The sequence below is a fragment of the Furipterus horrens genome, unplaced genomic scaffold (assembly GCF_987537825.1).
Source record: "Furipterus horrens unplaced genomic scaffold, mFurHor1.1.pri manual_scaffold_1, whole genome shotgun sequence".
Classification (NCBI taxonomy): domain Eukaryota; kingdom Metazoa; phylum Chordata; class Mammalia; order Chiroptera; family Furipteridae; genus Furipterus; species Furipterus horrens.
In genome coordinates this window covers 198,004,665-198,025,415 of record NW_028327171.1, presented here as the reverse complement: position 1 = coordinate 198,025,415, position 20,751 = coordinate 198,004,665, and positions in this window count along the sequence as shown.

The window sequence follows — 20,751 nt, the reverse complement described above, 5'->3', positions numbered from 1 at the left end:
GATTTCAGACTGTCGGTGAGATTTGGGAAAATATGATGGGGCAGCTGATGGCAACTGTGAGAATTGCATGAGGTCCCAAGGTACCTACTTTAAAGAAAACTGATGCATCATTGTCCTATGTACAATGTTTCTTGTATCTTGTATCTTCTTCAATAAATCTCTCTATTTTTCAAAGTATATGCCTGGATACCCTATGGGCAGACCATATATGCGGGTACAGAAAAAAAATTCTATATATTTTATGTTTTTTCCTATACATGCATACCTTTTCACTCAAAAGAAACACTTTGTGACTTCTCTTCAGCATTTCTAAATTGTAAAATCAATATTCCTGTGCTTTGGTGCCATTATGAAGTTAAAGAATTACTTGAACACAAGCACTGTAATACCGTGACAGGTGATATAACTGAGATGGCTACTAAGTGACTAACAGGCAGGTAGGGTGTACACTGTGGAGATGCTGAACAAAGAGATGATTCACATCTCAGGCAGGACCAAGTGGGAGGGTGCAAGACTTCATCACATCACTCAGAAGGGACACAATTTAAAACTTACCAACTGTTAACTTCTAGAGTGTTCCATTTAATATTTTTGGGCCATGGTTAAGCAGGTTAACTGAAACTGTAGAAAGCAAAACTGCAGAAAAGGGGAAGTGGACTACAGTACAAATTATAATGTACCAATATAGTAGTGTTTTTAAGTATTTATGGCATTCATTTGCTCCTAACTCACTTTCTAATACTCCCAGCAATTGCCCAAATGCATATCCCAGATATGCACACAATATCTGAATCAGGGTGAGCTAAAAAAAAAAAAAAAAAAAAGAATTGAACACCAATCAGCTTTTCCAAAATATACGGACTTCAGCTGGATGGCATATTTACTCACCAGAGACTTTCTGATGATTGCAATCAATTTTTTTAAAGGTTAACAGAACTCCCTTTAGCTTTTTAAGAAAATTATCCCAATCATCAAGAGGTGTGCAGGCCAGAGACCCTTGCATGTTCAGCCTTATAATTTTGCAGACATTCCCTAGGTTTTAAAAAGAACTGAGTATCTTTTCCATGATGACACATATTTATTTGGCCCATGTACTGAGGTGTTTGTGTGTTTATTGAGGAGAGCTTTTTGTTTTACTCTTTCTGGGTAGCTGGCTTTCAAACACTCCCTGCCCACATAGGAAGCCGTTTCAATCTAAAAAAGCCACTCTCCAAAGAGCATGGAGCTGATGCAATATTTATGAAATCTAAAACCCCCACTCTTGATCTTTTTAATAATGATCCCAGAGGAAGGTCTCGAGGCTAATAAAGAGGGAAGGGAGAAGGAAACAGCTTATATGAGAGTCTAACAGTCTGCTCTCAGCAGACTGCTAAAATGTAAACAGCGAGGTGATCAATGACAGACTCTGTTTCTAATTGAATTCTCAAAATGCATATTAATGAATGCTCTTTGAAAAAGTATATTATATTGACACCGGCACTTAGGCAAATGGAAGCTACCGTAATTTTAGATTCAGCTTCCCACTCAGCTGGGCTTCCTGACTAAGAAATACTTGCCTAGTTAATGGTTAGAGCTGTGTGGCTCATTTTTAAAATAATCTGGAATGAGGACTTGAAAAAATAAAACAACTCCCCCAACATAAACAGGTCAAATGTGGCTCTCAACTCATCCCCAAAGGGTCTCTTAGAAAGACTCACAGCTGCTCAGTTTTATAGGGCCACCTGTCATATTGATGAAAAGGATGGGATCGCTCTGAATAGCAAGGGAAAAAAGCCAACCTCCTGGAAATGAGCATGAAAAACTGAAAAGATTAGTATTCAGGATCTCAATTCTATGAAACAACTGTGCAACATAAAGCAAATTCATGAGTCCAAGAAGAAACAAAATTAGAACTGGCCTAATTCAAATTGAATATTCTTCTGAGGGCAGTAGCACAGTAAAATGCCATCTTTCTTTTATTAAGTAAGTGGCTATATGGATGTGATGGAGCATAAATTAAAAGGCAAAATAGTAATAGGAGATGAGATTGGTGAGCTGGTCAGAAGCTAGGTTATGCAGAGTGCTGTCAATCTTGAATACCATACAGGCTGGTGGCTTTCAGAACTCATAAAGGCAGTCAGTTCTCTTCCTTCCACCCCCTTCATCATTTTACCCCAAATGAAATGCCATGCATAACTACAATATATAAAAATATAAAAGTAGAGCTATTCTAGTTAAGAAGGGAAGGCAAAGTAAGAATGCAGTGAGAAGACAGAAAATGTACTATCTCTGCCCGCTTAAATTCCCCCAATAAGCCCCATCATCACTACATGGATTCTGAGTCATTTCCAATGAACCTTAAAGCTTTCATAGAATCATTTTTGCAAACTACTTGTGTGTACATTAAAAAGTATTTGAAAGTTTTAAGCAAAAGATGGGCATGTCCAGATGATGATTTCCATGTTGAGCATCATTCTGAGATGGGTAAAGAGGATGGATTTGAGCTTGTGAGCTTGAGGGTAGGAATAAGCTTGGTGACTGTTGTGTTGGATGGATAAAGAAGGCTAGCAGCCCTAACTAGGACAAATATCATCAGAATGAAGGGAACAGTAGATGTATTTGGGAAGCAATATGAGACTTGATGACTGCTTGGACATGGGAAACTTGGGGGTAAAGAGAGTTCAAGGATATATCCTAAGTTTGTTCCAAGCACTATGACTGGGTAGATGTACGGGGAATATAAGTGGAATAAAAATATGTTTGTTAAGGGAAATAAATTAATTTTTAGTTACTATAGGTTGCAGTGCTTGAGATGTTCAGTCAATAATACTATATATGAGTCTAAGTCTTGAAAGACTATTTTATTTTGGACATTTATATTTTTCAGCATTAATATATAAATGGTAACTAAAATCATAGTAAGGTGAAAGACAGAAAAGAAGAATATATTTAGACTTGACATCTATGAGCCAATGACATTTAAGGAATAGATAATGCAAAGAAGGTGTATGACAGAATCAGAAAAGATAAAATATGAGAAAATAAGGAAAAAGGAGACTCTCCCACAAAAAAATACCCACAAAGTTTTAAGAAGGAAGAAGAGAAATGCAACAGAGAGGTCAACAAAGGTAAACAATCAACTGCATCTTTGGGTTTAACATTAAGGAAATTATTTGGAGACCATAACAAAAAAGTCAAAAGCCAGATGACTGATGAGTGAATGGCAGATTAAAAGGAGCTGGTGACAAGTATTAGAAATGAAAGAAAAAAAAAGAACAATTGCATCATAGAAGAGAGTAGTCTAGCATGCAAGACAATGGTATGCAATCAGTATTAAAGAGCTAACTGACCCAATGACCACCAGAATGAGTAAATGAAATTAACACGGAGAATAGTGTAACAGGTAGGGTGAAAGGTAAGAAACATAACATACTTATAATGATTATATTACTTTTATGTTCATCAAGCTACTTCAAATCCTTTGGGGAATTATAGGAGAAATTATTCAATCAATCAGCAATCCTTATATTATTCAAACTTTCCACAAATCTTACCACAGTTCCTTATCCTGGGACTTATAAGGAAAGGGATGAGAAAGGAAGGGAATTGAGCTAACATTTATTCATTGAGAGTACTTTGCTTGTGTTATTGCATTTGATCTTTGAACAAGCCTGTGAGGCAAATATTATTATTTCATCATCTTACAAATTAGGAAACTGAAGTTCAGAGGGATTAAGTGATTTGCCTGAGGTCTTACATCATAATTTAAGTGGTACTATTTTCAGCTGTCAAAATCAGCTACTATAAATACTGTATAAAAGAAGAAAATAGCTCTATGAGTACAATTCAAAAACTGTTCTGACTGAGGAAATTGAGTGGCAATAGAATATGTTTAGAAAAAGAGCACAGGAAAGTAGCAAAATCTCCAAACACTGAAGTATATACAGGACAAGACCATAGGTTTGGAATCAGATTGTGTGTGTTCTATGTTATTAAGCAGGTGGTTTATCATCATCATGCCCCAATGATGTCCTCATCTGATAAATGAGAATCAGTATCTTCCTCCCTGATGCATAATATAACTTACACAAAATACCTGGCAAAGTGCCTGCCATATAGTAAATACCTAATTTGTGACAGATATTTTAATCATTGGTGTCATTATTATCTTTTACTAGAGTAACATAAAGGAAGAAAATTATAACAGATATTCCTTTTTGAAAGTGTTTGGAGATTTTATGATTATAAAATACCATGCTGATGCTACAAAACTTTATTTCAGAGTATGTTCTACCTGAATGATGCCAGAGGTCTCATGGGTGAAAGATATATGTTGGCTGCCAAAGGGTATGAAAGTCAAGCCAGATTTCTCAGAGATCTATGCCTGAAACTCATGAAAGAACAAAAATAATTTCCATATTTACACTATAGAGATTGTGCAATGAAAACATCATTGAGCTCAGTAGATGAATGATAAGGCAGCTTGATCTGGAATAGTGGGTATTCATAATATACAAATGTAGTCATGCTGTTAATATATGATGGGTCAGTGCTGCTTCTAACAGTTATACCCTGCTGTGGAATGAATCAGTGTACTCATCTTAGAAAACACTTCTCTTCCGACCTGAAAACTCAAAGGAAGAGAAAGCAATTCTATTCCTCTGGATGTTCTAGAGGATAACTATTCTTAAAGAAGTGACATTAGCACCCTACCCCCATAAAGTTAACCACTGAAGACTCTACCCTGGACACGATGCATAGCCTCCTTGATTCAGCCAATCTCTAGATGAATGCAACCCTGGAAAGGGTTTATCAACGGTGAAGATGACAATTTTCACTCAACATGAATGGCCCTGTCTAAATAGAATGGAAGGGCAGATGTAATTCTAGAAACAAATCCACATGACAAGAAAAATAAGATTCTGGGGGAAATTGGGAAGACAATGTAAAGTTATTTATTGAGCATGGAAGCTTGACCTTTGAGTGGCAAAATTTGTCCTGTGACAGAAACAAATTCCTTAAAGGGTGCCTATGGGAGTCCAGCAGCACATAAAAGTAAGATAGAGCAGAGGGCTAGAAATGATGAAAAGACAACCTGGGCATAGCTTTAGTCTAAGGAAACATTTTATTAGCTTGGGATAAATAGAACAGCAAATAATTTTCTCCCCCTCCTTTTTGTTTTCACTGCCTCTAAATATAAATATCACCTATGACAGTGAACAGAAATCCAGCAGAAAGACATAAGTGGTTGAAAGAATAATCATGTGCAAATAGATAAATAAGTAAACAAACAAAGAAGGATATAAAGGCAATGTGTCCCTAGACACAACTATAAAAGGAAATACATTAGTGTGCTTAAGATCCTAGGGACTAGCACCAAACTGTCTATGACTCAATCCTAGTTCCCATCACATGTTAACAGGGTGGCTTTCAGCAAGTCGCTTAAGTTATTTCAGCCACGGTTTTCTTGCCTGTGAAAAAGAGATTACACTGTACCTATGTCACAATCATATGATAAAGAAAAACATTTTTCCTCTTTCTTAGCTGGGAGTTCTTCTAGGGTTCAGAGTATATTCTATGTCTTCATCTTTATATACCCAAGTCCTAAGGGATGGCCTGGTGCATCGTAGGCATTAAAATATTTGTTGAATAAATATGGGAGAAGTTAGTCTTTTAATGCAACCTGAATACATAAGAATTTCTGCATAATACACTCAAATTCATATTTTACATAATGTCAAACAGAATCAAGAATAGTTATATGATCCTTAGCTGTGCATCTCTGGTAAATTACTTAACAAGAAGCATAAACACTGTAATCAAACCTTGGTAAGCCATAATAGACAGGGATAGGGAAGAAGAGTTTATTAAAAAGAGTTTAACATGGAAAAGTATAATAGGCACTCAAAAATCACATTGCTCTTTAGTATTATTAGCTATATAAAATTAGGCTGTCAGATGCTGCTTTATGAATAGTCAGTAAGGAAGAGAAAGACTCACAGGGGACAAATCACTGTCATTCACAGAAGACTACCTGGCAGTCTAAGAATTAAGTTCACTCTTCAGGGCATGCTATCCTCAGCTGTTATAAATATGCTGAATGCCTCTGTCAGCAGGCTCAATAAAGAGGCTGCCTCCACCAATATGGTGTTTATAAGGTGAAATCTGTTGCTCAGAGGGGAAGGGAACAAAGACATTTTGTTTCCAATTATTGTCACTTTGCCTTTTAGCTCAGCCCAGCAATTTCTTGACCAGTAAGACAGAAAGAATTCTGAACAGTAGCGTAACTAAACAAAATCCCTCTAACTAAACGACACTTGGCAAGGGCAGAGGACACCCAGAATCCAGTTTAGAGCAAGTTGTCCCTACATGGAGTCAGCATCTTAGAATTTGGAGGATTAGAAAAAACTTTTGCATGTGCAGATGATTCTACTGCCTCTCCTGAGTCACTTTAAAGCTTTAGCTGTCTATGAATTTTCTCAGGGGCTCACTGATTTACTACTCCTCATGATATGACAGAAAATAAAAAGAGATCTCTGAAGTGACCAGTCTTTTGTAGGTGGTGTACAATAGCAGTTCCTTGATCTATTTTTCTGCCTGCTGTCCTAATCAAATGTATGATTTACTTGCATACCTGGCATCACTTGAAATTTTCAAGTTTACACATTCAACCTATAAGTTACCAGAGGTCAGAAAGAAGTGGTTTATGCATATAGACTGTATTCAGAAAAATTCCAGAATTTTCTTTGTCAAGTTATGGCAGTGGCAATTATAATAAAGCCCGTTTGTAGCTATCCTTTAGTCCTGGTTCTGAAATCAAAGAACCTTCTGGAACTCTGAGATTGAAGAAGTCAGGGGCAAGGGCAGAATGGCCACCAAGCTGTCCACAGGGAACAAATGAAAACATTGTCGCACAAATTAGAATAAAAAATAGGAAAGACGATATTTTTATAGTCATTTGCAGACTATATGGATGTTGTCCTAGAATCTTCCATTGGGAATTACCAGGCTGTTTCCTACCTTAGGAGCTGTTAGACTCTGGGAGCCCCTGTGAAGTAGTCAAGGGTCTTTAAATTCAAATGCAAAAGAAGCATTGTTAGTAAAATGAATAAATATTTTTGCATATAAATGTGCTTTCCAAATGTATACTGACACTAATAAATACACAACTTTATTTAAAATAGTTCCTAAAAGCATAATATTTATTGATTGTTACATACTTTTTTATAAAAGTTGAACAGACAGCAAGATTGTGAGAAACTATAAAAATGTTGATAATCAAGTGAGTTTTTCTTATTCAAAAGAGTTTAGAAGCACCTCCAAAGAGAAAACAATAACTTGGTAAGCATTAAAACAGATTGGAAAAAAAAACAAAAAGGGAAAAGAAGGAAAAATGTTTCAGCAACCAAACTTGCCACCCAAAGAAGAGATCAGGAGTTACCAAGACTTATCCCAGAGGCCCTGAAACCTATCTACCTCCATACAGTACCAGCATTGTGCTGGAAGATACATATTAAGGTGGCTATCTCACTAGCATTTTGATATTTTTGTCCTTTATTCTTCCTTTATATGACAACTATATCTAAACACTAAATTTGCTGATCTTCTATAACAGCGTAAGTTTATGACACTTTCATAAAGCAATTACACTTACTTACTCATTTTTATATTTGCTCTATCACCTCTTTAGAGAGCTTAGTCATAGATGGGTGGCTTATCCTGACATGCTGGGATTTTTTTTAAACATTTCTTGTGGTAGGTGAAATGCTCTATACATTTTAATATCTGAATATATACTCCAAGCCTACCTCAATTTACCAACCAGTATAGAAGGTGCAATCTAAGTGTTCAGGTAGAAAAGAATCATTTACATAGAGAAATAGTTCTTGATAGTAGCAACTAAAATGATGTGTATTTTACTCACTCGGGTGGTGAGACAGAATGCTTTCCTCTACTAATGACCTTTTCATTGTGTCAGGTGTCATGTAGAACTCAACATTGTAGTTATTGACTATAAGACTTCTAAAGGCAGACGTTTAGTCCTTTTTTGCATACTATGTTGCATCATTACCATCTAGCATAATAACTAGTATATTGTAGATGTTAGTTTATAAATGAATGAATGAGTAAGTCAGTTATGAAGAATTTAGTGACCCAGTCAACCCACTTTGGCCTGAAATAATTAGCTCAGTAGTGGGATAGGGGAAACAAGGCTTTAGAACCCATACCACACTCACCTCTTCTCCCAAGTTATTTCAAACAAATATAACATCTAAGTTAAAACAGCCTACTTTCTTTCTCTGCAAACTTTAGTTTAAGAACAGTCAATTGACGCATCCTTCCAAGATGACTACTCAACCCAAGTTTGTTTTGCAATAAAATTGTAGAACTCAATTAAGTCAGCAATAAGCCAAATCTATAATTTTACTTATTCTCATTTTCTTCCTAAATACTTGGTTAAAATTTCCAGAAATTCTGTACATGTCTTCCATAACATTGCCTTTCTCAATTACTCTAAATCATTAGAATATAGGCTTTACAAGGACAATGATTTTTAGCCATTTTGTTTAATGGCTCATTCCAGGGACCAAAAACAATGCCCAGCATATAATAGAGACTAAACAAATATTTGTTTCATTTTTTCATGTTCCATTTACCTCAGTTTGTTTTGACACACCATAGACTCCGATGCTTCATGCCACCATGTAATACTCTGTTTACAACTTACTCCTTGTTACCTGACTTGATATCTTATTTTCCAAATTATGTTTTCCACACTCAAAATCCATTAGAAAAAGAGAACACTATCATCAATACAGTGGAGACATTTTGTTGTTAACTGTACTCCTACTGAGATTGTCCCTCTGGGTGCTCAATACTGACACAGTGTAAGACCCTCATACTGAGTGACAGAACAGAAAGGTGCCAAAACATGAAGGTGAAATAATACCTACCACTCTGGCAGTTACACTTTGGAAAGCACGTCTATATATACCACCTTGTTTTGTAGAGTCAGACAAACCTCATTTCCTCAACATTCAGAAAGAGACACCGAGATAACTTGCCTGAGGAACACACAGTTAACAAAAGTATGACCCTGTCCCGACCCATTTCCCTTGGAAATGTGCTTTCCATTTAGCACTTTAGGTCCAAATGTACTTCACAGAGTTATACACTTAGCAAGTTAAAAATTACATACTAAATAGAAGCAAGGATATGTCCCATATATGCAATCCCAAATTCCTGTGCAAAAGCTTTAATAAGAAAACTGAGGAGTAAAATGATAGAATAAAGAACAAGCTGTAATCTCTTAGAGATGAGCCTTCTACTATGAAAAAATCCATGTGCAGTAAAAATTGGAAAACTGCAGAAGGCAGAGAAGTATGGAAAACCTTTCAAAGTGAAGGAGATAATTGTAATTCTGCAGGGATGCACAGCCTCCAGACCATGTGGCAGCTGCTCTCTAGACCTCTGTCACACTCTGCTCTGCATGCCCCTGAAGTCAGTAGGGGAAGGAGGCCTTCTTTCCTTTCTCACTAATCATCCTTGACATCCAGTTGGCACACCTATCAGAGACACTCTATCTGTGGCTTTCTAGGTCAGCCTGGCACTGTGCAAGGAGAGCGTTGGTATTTACAGGGAGTCTAGGATTGTAATTAGAGCTACTTTACATTGTTTGGGGGAGCTCTGGGATACCTGGCCTAGGATCTGATTTGCAGGTGTGTTCCTGTGTCTTTTAAGGGAGACAGATTCAACTTGAAGTTAAAAAGCTTAAACTGTAGGGCCCATCACTATCATGGGTCCATTCCAAGACCTTGGGAAAAGTTCTAGTAATATTTGTACAGTCACATATTTTGTAAAATTTATACAACTGCTATACATTTCTGCCCTAACTACACTTCCATTATATTTTTCCTGATATTTGGTGACATTGAAGTAGTTACTGGAACTTTTTGGAACTGGCTAAAGGTAGATTAAACTTGAGATACATTAATGGGTTTTATAGAATATGTATTTGCAGTTTACAGTCACTTCCCTGTAAAGTTATACTACTGCTAAAAAGATTGCCCAGCTACTAAGTGTAAGAGGTGGAACTTCGATTGACCTTTGTCTGATTCCAATGCTAATGAACTTAACACTACACCCTATCATCATTTATAAGTTAAGTGATCCTTCAAAAGGCATTTGATTTCTTAACCTAAAGGCAGAAGAGAGCTTCAGTCTCTTACCAACATTTGACACCAGTTTACATTTCTTGACCTGGCCCACTAGCCTTATTGCTGATTGCTTCTTCTTTGTACACACCATAAATAAGCTACAATTCCCTATATGTTTTCCATGCCGGTCTTCTTGTACACACTCTTTTCTTGGCCTGAGATGGCCTGATCTAATATTTCTACAAATTCTTATTAAGTTGTTACAGATTTGACATTAAGTATTGACACTGACAAATATAAATTCATAATATACTAATACTATGAGAGGACACCAATTACAATTGCTTGAGAATCGTCAAATCAAACAATATTTAAGACTACTCATAGTATAGAGAAATTTGTGATGTTTTGAAATCTTACAGCTCAAATAAGAATTATTTTTCCTGAATTGAACAATTCCAACTATTTACATGACAGAACCAATAGTTGCAGAAATAAAAAACTTTTATGAGTTGCCAATAATCAAACAATTTTTAATCAACTTTGGTAAAGAGAAGACAATTGTTTTCTCTTTTCTCTATAGAAAATGGTATTGCAAAATTGTTGTCAAAGATCATGCAGTCAAAACATAGGTAAAATATATTAGTGTGTCAAACATTTTAATTACTAAAGAAGTATGCTATTTTTCTGGGTTTTGTGATTGTGTTTTTAGTATTTGTCATCTTGTTAGCATTTGTAATTTGCTGTGGTTTCTCTTTGTTTCTTCCTTTCTTCTTTTCTTTCTTTTTACATAAATATTATTTTATTTTTGGTATTTTTATTCTTTTTCTTAAAGAAGACCATCAAATTTATCAGCTTCAGGCTCCACAAGACCTGAGTTGGCTTTGTTAGAAGGGGGCCTATGGTTTTACAAATTAATGTTACTTCAAATTTTTTAATTAAAAAAAGGGAGAAAGAAAGAAAAAAAGAAAGCACTAGGAGTCTCAAGACTCTGGCATCTAGAGAGGATGAAACTCACTTAGAGCTCAAGGAACATAAAGGGTGAGGCAAAAGCAGGTCTACAGTTGTTAGTACGTGAAACACAGAGATTATTCTTGTATTATTAATTATTGTATTATTTTCCATACAAATAACTGTAAATCCACTGTTGCCCCATGCTATGTATTCCTGGGGAGTCAGGAGCATGACACAAGATGCTCTTTGAATTTGTTTCTTTAGACAGTCCCAAACAACATAGAGAATTCTTAGGCAAGCTGCTCTCAACAGACGTGCATTTCAGTGGTGTTGAATTTTCTAGAAAGGATGGGGAAGTTCCCACAGCATGCCTCATGGAGTTACCAAGAGGTACTGCTGAAACTGGGACATATGAAGTCCTCTTTGGTAAGTCAATGGTGACACAGGGGCCAAGTAGTAGTCTATTGAAGTTATTGATCCATAGGATGCTAAGGGCAGGGTGAGAACTAGAGCATCAATCCTCAGTGGGAGCCACATCACACATAGGGGATGTTTGGGAAATTTGTAGAGATATTTTGGGGTGTTGCAATGACTGTGGTGCACTATCAGCTCCATTGAGCAGGGGCAGGATCCTAGATGGTCTTCAAAGTGCAGAACAGACACTATTCCTTGCTCTGCATTAGTTTCAAATGTTCTATTGAATGTCGATGCTGAGAGGGTGATCACTCTCTTTATAATTATCTGAGGTTGTAATATAAACATAAAGTACTTTTGTGTAGTTTTAATGTAAACTGAATTTTATATTACGTGAATGATAAGAATACGTTTATAACTTCCCTGAGATTTGCTAATCTATCCCAAACATCACGGCCCTCTTGGCAAGGCAGCACATGTTATTTCCATTGCTAATATACTGTTTGTACCTACGTCACTCTGTATTTGCGGTTGCTGTACTTATAGGAACTGTACTCATACACAAAAATACACTTACCTTTCACTGACTTCAAATTGTCATTGTAAGAAAAAGGGTTTTTTAATCTTAAAACCCATTCACTATAAATATGTGCAATCACCTCACTAGTTCATTATTTATTCTCTTGGGGTGGTTCCTCAACATGCTCATATTGTCAGAGATAATTGGGAGACACTCACATAGTTATTTTGTCCACTGAAAATTGGTTTCTCCAATATGGGAGAGTGAAGTGGCATGTTGAAGCAAGTAATAAAGGCAGAACAGAATTTATAAGAAAAGGAAGGAGGCTGTAGTCTGAAAAACAGTCAATCTTGTGTGAACAAATTTTTGGCTAAGCCTAGTAGCTGGAAACTAATATGGAAGCATTTTGACTTTGAGTAGGACAACAAAAATATTAAAAAAGATGATTTCAGTTATTTATGGCCCTCTAGAAAGCATAGCAAGTTTTAGATGTAGGCATTTATGACAGGCTACGTTATGTCCCCTTGCTTAGGTCTACACCACAAGCTTCATTAGAGCTTTTAAATATTGACATATATAATATTCTATTTTAAATTACTTTACTTCTCTTTTATATTGCTCTATGAATACCATATTGAGTTTTTAGGAGTAAGGTAAAATAGATTAGATTTATTATCTATGATGATTTTTATATCATAAAAATAAGGGGGTGTTACAAAATTACTCACTATGAAAGAGGAGAGTTGAGTTTGATAGAGCTGAGGCCTGTGAGCAGAGAGGGAAGCTAGGGGGGTGCTCATGCCTACAGGCCTTTAGTGGGATTCTGCACTGGCCCACAGGAGTCTCCAACAGGCAGGAAGAAGTTGCTAACAGATTACCTCCCATATGTGAAAAATTCAATTAATTTCTAACATATGGATAAATAAATTTCAATTTTTTTAGGTTTCACAACCTCATGTGTCTCTGGAAGGAAGTAGAGACTTTTTATTTGGTTTGGTTTGTGTTTTAAGTAAAAATTCCGATGAATAAAGAGATGTTTTGAGAAGTTTGTTATTTCAGAGAAAACTGTAGGTAGAGAAGCGAGTGAATGAAACTCAAATTTTCCCCTCAGCAACTCTTCAAGTTTAGCCTGAGAAAGCTCAATTTAGAATCTTTTAAAAATCAATTATTTTAAATTTTACTAGAAATAAAAGCAGAAGTAGCTGCATATGCCGTAATTAACAAAGGTAAGGTTCTTTGTCAACTTCTAATAACAGCTTCTAGTAACCAAAAATAGCTAAGCCACGTTAGATGTGCTTGCAGCCAAATAATTATGTCTTTACATAGTAAATGGCCAAATTAATCTCGATATTGTGTTACTCCAGAGAATGTGTTTCACATATTAGTGTATAGACTCTGTCATTAATAGTCACATCATGATTTTTCTCAAAATGATGGAGACTGCCATTCATATATATGTGTGTACATGTGCATGCATGCATGTTTGGGTAAATGTTTATCATACATACATATTTATCCACAGACTATTGCTCTCCCTCCCAAAGTAATAGATTAATGCCCGTAATAAGTTTGTACTAGAACCACAATGCTGTTATCCTTGAAAAGCTTCACAAAAGACTATTCATTTTGTTGCAGTGTTTAGAATTTCACCTTGTTAAGATATAGAGTAACCAAGCATTTATAACTAATAGCAGACTGTATTTAAATTGAGAATTTTGTTTATTAAAATAGATCACAATGAATATGATATAATAAATCATAAACCAAGAAGAGATATTTTTACAAAGCATGTAACAAATAATTTGTATCCCAAATTTAACTAAATTCAAAATACCAATATGAAAATGACAAAAACTATAAGAGAAAAGAACAAAAGCCAATTCCTGAACACCAGTGGCATAGATCACTCTATGACAAATACAAAAAAATGTTTACTTAGGGAAAGCCAAACTCATGTAATCATAGAAATACAAAGGGAAGTCAAAGTGAGATATCCTTTTAAAGCCAGTAGGTTGGCAAAGATTTAAAATTCTAAGGATATCAAGAATGGACACATACATGGAATACTGGGAACCAGTGAAAGCACTGAGGATTGCGTTAGGGCTTGGTACAAACACTGTCAAATGATTTAGCATTAGCTGCTAAATCACCTTAGCTGCTAAATTGTAGTGCACATTTACTACAATCCAGAAATGTCATGTGTAATCCATAGAGTCTTGTTTTCAATTAAAAGAAGGAAGAAAAGAGAGAGGAGGATAAAAGAGTAACAATCTAAATGTGTCTATCAACACACACTATATTTTCCTATTTAAACAATGAAATACTATACAGTAGTGAAAATGAAAGAATGGCATTATTCTCATTTGCTCGAAGAAAATTTAAGCACTACACTGGGAGAAAAATAAGTCACAGAAGGATACATAACACATTTATACAACATATTCAAAAACAAGGCTAAAATATATTATTTATAGTACATATCTCCTTACATCACTGTACTGTGTATCATGTGATAACACATATATCACTTGTATATATATAGGTGATAAAAATATAATGAAGAACAAGGGAATAGTAAACACAAAAGTCAGGACAATGGTTATATCTCTTGGGAGAGACAAAGAGATATGTTCTAGTAGGATAATAAACAGAGTTTAAGAGGAATTGGCAATGCTCATTTTTTATAGCTGAATGGCAACTCTAATTTTATTATTCAAAGAAAAAATGATTTATTATTTCTAATACTTATAACTCTGTTACTTATGTTAGGTGTAAATTGATTTAAAAAAATAAAAATATTAAAAAAAATAAAATATTAGTTAAAAATAATATGTAGAAAACTATGCATGGCCAATGTTAATTGTGTAGCCTCAGTCCTCCAAGCCCTGGATATTTGCACAGTAGCAGAGCATCACAGGTGTCTATCCAATCCCTCTGCTCAGAAAAGAACAATGCCTAGAAAATAACTCTCAAAATACATACTGTAGTTTTCCTCTGGCTTCTAACAGATGGTGGATGGGTATCAGAACCAAGTGATCTTAAAAGTAACAAATTACATGTATGAGAGTAGTTGAATAAAAAAAAATATTTCATAAAAGGAGGGGCATTGGAAGTGTGCACGATATGTGGAATTTGGACGTGGGAAACCCCTCAGAAACTTATGAGCCAACAGTTGTTGCCATGGGGCTCCTTGCCACCAGCCTCGTTAAACAGTCAGACAAGCATGACATGAGCTGTAGTCACACACCTGAAAGGAACAGGCTGCTATCATGTGGTTCTATTTCACTTGTTTGTTGAGAAAAGATGTTTGAATGACTCTCGCTTAGATCTAGCTTCCCCTAAGAGCAGACACCAGGAGAGCAGCTGGATATGTTAACGGACATTCTCTAGAAGTGATGAGAATATGACGCACTTCTGTTATCATAAAGCTTCACCAATATCCAGTACTGAGTCTCCATCAGTTCTTCATCCCCCATTTGGTTACCTCCACCTCCTTGGCAACAGGGGATAGAGAACATTCCTCCTACAGTCCCCATCTATGCTGCTTCCAGAAGCAGAACTCGAGCAATAAAAAGAAAGGTCACCACAGAAAGACTGTAGATCCAGAGATGCATACCCTACTGCAGGGAAGGCATAGCCACATCCATTGACAACCAGTAAAGGCCTCACCAGAGGGTTTGGTGATGAGCATAGGTTCCAATAGGGTAGGCATGGGTACCCTGGCCCAGGGTGGGTAATGGCAGACAGCCACATTTGGTTCCTGGAAACCAAGGAGCAGGCAATCTTTGAGGTTACACTGAGGGAGGTGGACAGTATCCAGGAGGTCTGGGAGGACATCTGAGTCACTGCTGTACTCTGGTGCTCTGGTATGAAACTCAAGGGCTTAGGCAACAAGAACAAGAGAAGATACTGGTCTCAGAGGACCTGGGAATGAGAAATGAAAGTGTAAAGAAGGTAAAAGTACAGGAAAATTAATCAGGCATCTAGTCTCAGAAACTGAGGTACAAAATACAAGACTGGTTAGAAATAAGAGGAAAAGCAGGCACAGGTTGAAGGAGAAAGCAGGTCAGAAGCTATCAACAACATAAGTGATGTGATGCACATACGCTTTCTCTGTGGCTGGGCTGGGGCTTGGCAGAATTCCCTTCATGTGAGGAAGCCCAAAGCTAAAGCAGACACGGACTTGCAAATGCAAGAAAAGTGTCCCTCTAGGGATGAAAGTGAAGAAAAAGCTGGGAGTATAAAAGTCTCTTGTTTCATTCCAGTAGATGACAACTTCCTACAGCCCTGAGGAGCAGTAGAGGAACTGTCTGACCAAAGCAGGGCTTTAAAGATGATTAAGGAGGGCAGAGAACCAAAATGTGTGGTCCTAGCTGTTTCTGTCCAGTACTGGAGCATTGTCTGGAACCAGCAGCACATACTAGGCAGTGCCTAATAGTCTTCACTAAATGCTATTGAATGAATGGACAAATTGATTTGTGTGGGCAGGATTGCTCTTCCGCATAACGACCCAATTTGTCAGGTGCCATACCAAGGTTGCAAAGAAATTTCCTGATGGGAAGATTGAAATCTGCAGCAAAATTTATCTCCTCCAAAAATATAACCATGAGAGTAAACCAACCTGATGCTTGGAGAGTTCCAATTCTCAGGGGAAAAAAAAAAAAAAAAAAAAAAAAATATATATATATATATATATATATACACACATATTGTTCAGATCCCTCCAAACTAGGCCAACAATATCGCAACGCCTTCATTCCAAGCAGCTCCTGAAGCTCATTCCCATATGAGAGCTTGCTAGACATACAGATACATAATTCACACAGGTCGAGCTCAAGCTTCTTAAGTATAGTTTGATCTTCCTAAGTTACAAAATGACAATATTCATACACACAGCACATATTTTATAATTAAGTCACAAAACAATTGTGAGTAAAGATTTTGATCTGTCTATACGTACAGTATCAATTCAAATGACACTCTCATGGTTAAAATGCTTATCAGTACAACTTTCCTTCAAAATTCTCATTTCCCAAATCACCTGCTCCTACCAACACCTGCTTATACCCTCTCTTAATGATATGGTCATTTTACATGCCCCGCTTGGCTCAGTGGATTGAGCGTCGGCCTGCGAGCTAAGTGTCGCTGGTTCGATCCTCCAGTCAGGGCACATCAGAGAAGGAAAACTCTGACTCCAAAAAACCTCCGCTGCCTTGCGGCATACCTCTTCAGGGGAAAGGCTAAGGGAGTAAACCCCGACAGAAAATCTGGAGCCGGAGTCCCTAAGGTGGTTTGACGTTGTAGTCAACACCGGCAACTCCTGCGGCGCACCTGAAGCCAAGCTGTATTGACTCCGTCTTTCCCTTGGACCCTTCAGCTGCGAAGAGAGGGGGGGTCTGCTGCATGGGCAACAGCAGACCCTCCATATCACCCTGCCCAGGCTCTGTAGCTTCAGCTTCACTGGAGAGGACACTCCAGCGTCATCGCAAGATGTCGATTCAACATGGGAGGAGACAGATACCGTGTCACTCCCGAGTCGGACTGCACAGCCATTCTCGGCGGTGCAGATAGACTCTTAAGAAGCTACACCATCGTCTCTCGAGACGGACGGCTGCCGACGACGACAACGACATGCCCCGCTAGCATTATAAATGAACATATATTCCAGATAACATCTCCTCTTAGTTTTCTTCAAAGTTGTGCCTCTGTTGGGACAAACTTCAACACAAATTTACTGTCTGAGATTCAGCTTCTCTTGCCAGCTCTTGGCTTCCTTCTTACTGGGGCTCTATTTCTCTCTGGAAATTACTAGAAGTTCCAATGATAAGGATAAGTGGATAGAGAAAACTTACCAGGAAACATTATATTTCCCAAAAGTTCCTCAGCATCAGCATATGCAGATATGTTATAGGATGGCATAATAATTACTTCATTCATTCATTCACTTTTTTACTGTTGGATAGTGATTACCTTGTACAGTGGATATTTAGAGTGGTTTGAAGTCCGATACTATACCAGCTAGTCTCAGAATGAACACAGTCCAATCATGAGGCCAACTATTTTGTGTCACTTGTCAGCCTGAAAAACCATTCAGTGTCTCCAACAAGGCTCTTTTGGTGTGCAATCAACTCATGAAAATCATTAATAATCAAGAGCACTAAAAGTTCTCTTCAGCCTTTTGGAAGTTAATGAAAACAACTTGTGATCTAAAAATCAGTTAATTTTTTTAAAAAAATGTTTTTGGGATCTCTTTATTAAGACCTTGATAAGCAGAATTCAAGACTAAAAATCCTAAACCTGCCCTGGCTGGCATGACTCAGTTGGTTGAGCATCATCCCATAAAGCCAAAGGTTGCCGGTTCTATTCCCAGTCAGGGTACATGTCTGGGTTGCAGGCCTGGTCCCCGATTGGTGTGCATGTGGGAGGCAACAAATCCATGCTTCTCTCACACATCAATGTTTCTCTTCCTCTCTTTCTCTCTGCCTTCACCTCTCCCTAAAATAAATAAATGAAATCTTTTAAAAAAATAAAAATAAAAATTCTAAACTTCCTTGCTGGTTATAGCTTAGATCTACACCTACAAGACAACATCCCAGGCACAAATCTGTGTGAAAATGGACATCATCAAAACATTCAACTTGGTAAAAAGTAACACAGGATCTCTATGCGACTTTTTATTTGTATGTTTTCAAGATATTTTTCTTTAGCCTAAGATGGTAACCCTGCTTAACAGTAACAGGCAGGATATTACTTGCTACCAAAGAATTGAAATAAAATGAATCAACTGAATTGGATTCTTTGCCTTAAAAGTGCTTATACTGCTAATCTTCCCTCTCTAGCAGCAGCTGGAGAAAGGCAGGGAAAAAACCAAGTTTCAGTTCAGCTTTCCTTTGCAGACTGACTGGCTCCAGATGCTAGGATTACTCTGGGAATGTAATTAGTTTCAATTAACGAACATCTGGCCAAATATCAACATTACATTTGGAGTTCAGGTAAAGGAAAGCACATTCCTACAGAGCAGGCTTGTTTACTGAACAGTCTGAAGAAGGTTAAGAAATCTTATTTAGGCCATTGAGAAAGAACTAATTTATCAGAAGTGGCTTTTCAAACATATTCTTGGAGATTTTCTCCAGCCCTAGGTTTCTGGATTAACCTTCAGTACAATTATATGAACCAAAATCTGTTTACATAATGCCAGGTCAAATCCTATCCCAGCAAATACCAAGTCAGCTAAAATCTCTTCATGTCTCAATTACAGCCAACAGTTCATCTATTTCAAGAAAAAAAAATTAAATCTATTTTCAATATGACAAAAGGAGCATCCCTGAATTGGCTGTAATGGGATTTGAGTGGCTCTTTCATAAGAGAATATGTTTGAGGGAAGAATTTGGCTTCGTAATAATTATGAGCAATTCTTTACAAGGGAGCTGTATAGAACAATATAGATGCTGAATCTCTAGCTTGATGTGCTTTATGTAGAGATCAAACAAAATGCTGCCAGGCTTAGTGGAAATAAAAGTCATGCTTCATTAAAGAGAGCTCTTTCTGCGCATGTGCTTACGAAGCCATCAGCACAATAGACTTCTCTTCAGATTTAGGGAATATGGACCTACCAGTGCAAAGAACATTGTCAACATAGACAGCAAATTTCATTCTGTAACTTTTAAAAGGTAAATAACTCATATCTTGTAAGACCTAAGTGACAAAATACTTGGTCTCTTGCTCATTTCCATGTGGTTAGCATTCAGGTAAAATTACCTTTAATAATCATTCATAGTAAGGAATCAAATTCAGAAAGTGTACTCAACCTTAAGGGGTTATAAATTTGATGGAAATGGGGCATTAAGCCCTCCACTAAATGAAGGTTTGTGAAGCATTTTGACATTCTACCTTCCTGTTCCACAGAGAGTTAGACCAATTGCAGGATATCACATTTTACTTCCTGAAGGTAACTTTCTCAATATACATATTCTGTGAGTGAAGGAGGCTACCGTTAGTGACAAATTACTATCTAGTCAGTCTATTAGCATCACTGTTATATTCCTCATGTGCTGGTCCAGGTACACAGGTCATACACATAGAATAAGCAACACAGAACTGAGGAACATATACACTAAAGTCACTGAGAAACAACTTCAAATTTATAATCTTTGCCTTTTTGCACACTAAATTTTCCCATTTAGAAACAAAAACCAACACACACACACACACACACACACACAAACATACACATACACCCCACAAAGAGATTTCTTTAACACTATTAACCTCTCTATAATTATGGGCAAAATTTCAGATGGAATAACTTACACTGACTTGTTCTATTTTCTCCTCACTTTCTTCTCTTTAAACCATGCTCTATCTTTACTTTACAAAAAAAGTTGTTTTTAATGTTTTTCTTATGTTATCTCTATGCTGAACACAATTAATCTTCCCTTTACTTGTAAATATTGTGCTATATTGGCTTTCAACCTACCAGGTTCTTGCTCTATTCCCAACTTCTCACTCATTTCTATCCTATCTGCTGGCTCACCTTCCACCATATTCTCTTAAATGTTGGTGTTGCCTTGGGTGTCCTTATGCTATACCATCTCCATGGCCAATCTCATTTATTACTTCAACCATCACCTCTGTGTTAACAACTAACAAATCTATATCTTTAGCCTCTGTCTTTTCAAGCTTTGCACCTGTATTTCTAACTGCCTACTTCTTACTCAGCCCTATGAT